The sequence below is a fragment of the Arachis duranensis genome, chromosome 4, assembly GCF_000817695.3.
Source record: "Arachis duranensis cultivar V14167 chromosome 4, aradu.V14167.gnm2.J7QH, whole genome shotgun sequence".
Classification (NCBI taxonomy): domain Eukaryota; kingdom Viridiplantae; phylum Streptophyta; class Magnoliopsida; order Fabales; family Fabaceae; genus Arachis; species Arachis duranensis.
The window spans coordinates 71,027,266-71,029,003 of NC_029775.3; positions in this window are offsets into that span (position 1 = coordinate 71,027,266).

Genomic DNA, 1,738 nt, shown 5'->3' on the forward strand with positions numbered 1-1,738 from the left:
AATTAGTGCTTCCTCTTCCTGTGGATTTAGAGCAGAGCTTATGATCACTGGAAAAGTGTCACCTTCTCCCAGAAATGCATATTTCAGGGATGGTGGTAGTGGCTTGAGCTCGGGTTTAGGAGGCTTATTATCTCTTCCTGAGGAATTTTCAGAATTTCTTTTATTTCCTTTAGTTCCTCTAGATCAGGCTGAACATCTTTAAAGATGTCATCTAGCTCTGATTCAAGACTTTCGGTCATATTGACCTCCTCCACCAAAGAATCATAATATCAGTGCTCATGCAGTCATTTGATGTGTCTGGATGCTGCATAGCTTTGACAACATTCAATTTGAACTCATCCTCATTGACTCTCAGGGTTAATTCCCCTTTTTGGACATCAATGAGGGTCCGTCCAGTTGCTAGGAAAGGTCTTCCTAGAATGAGAGTTGCACTCTTGTGCTCCTCCATTTCCAGCACTACAAAGTCGGTGGGAAAGGCAAATGGCCCAACATTGACAATCATGTCCTTAATTATGCCTGATGGGTATTTAATGGAGCCATCAGCAAGTTGGAGACATATCCTGGTTGGTTTGACTTCTTCAGTCAGGCCAAGCTTTCTGATAGTGGATGCAGGTATTAGGTTGATACTTGCCCCAAGATCACATAGAGCTCTCTTGGTACAAGCACCCTCTAATGTGCATGGTATCATAAAGCTTCCAGGATCTTTAAGCTTCTCTGGTGAGCTCTTTAATATGACTGCACTGCATTCTTCAGTGAGAAAAACTTTTTCAGTTTCTCTCCAATCCTTCTTATGACTTAAGATCTCTTTCATGAACTTAGCATAAGAAGGTATTTGCTCAAGTGCCTCTGCAAACGGAATCTTTATTTCAAGAGTCCTTAGATAGTCTGCAAAGCGGGCAAATTGCTTATCCTGCTCCGCTTGGCGGAGTTTCTGAGGATAAGGCATCTTGGCTTTATATTCTTCAACCTTAGTTGTTGCAGGCTTATTCCTTACAGAAGTGGTTGAAGAAGCCTTTTTAGAGGGATTACTGTCAGCACTCTCAGGTGTCTGATCCTCTCTTGGCGTCTGAACGCCAGGACTAGGTGAAGATTGGGCGTTTAACGCCAACTTCTCTCCTTTTTCTGGCGTTTGAACGCCAGAACTGGGTAGGGAATGGGCGTTTAACGCCAGCTTTCCTCCCCTTTCTGGCGTTTGAACGCCAAAAGTATTCCTCTCTGGGCTCTTACTGTCCTCAGAGGGATTTTGGATAGTGGTTTGGTTATCCTCTGTCAATTGTTCCTTATTTGGCTTTTTGCTCTTTTGAGCAGTGTTATTCAATGTCTTCCCACTCCTCAGTTGAACTGCTTGACATTCTTCTGTTATCTGTTTAGATATCTGCTGTTTTGCTTGATTCAACTGCAGTTCCATGTTCTTGTTAGCAACTTTAGTTTCATGGAGCATCTCTTTAAATTCTGCTAACTGTTTTGTCATCAGGAGCAATTGTTGATTAAGCTCAATCATCTGTTCTTGAGGATTAGGATTAGTGGCTACTGCCATGGCTTCCTCTTTTGGGGAGAACTCATTGCTAGAGTACAAATATTGATTTCTAGCAACAGTGTCTATAAGCTCTTGAGCCTCTTCAATTGTCTTCCTCATGTGTATAGATCCACCAGCTGAGTGGTCTAAAGACATCTGAGCTTTTTCTGTAAGCCCGTAGTAGAAGATGTCTAACTGTACCCACTCTGAAAACATTTCAGA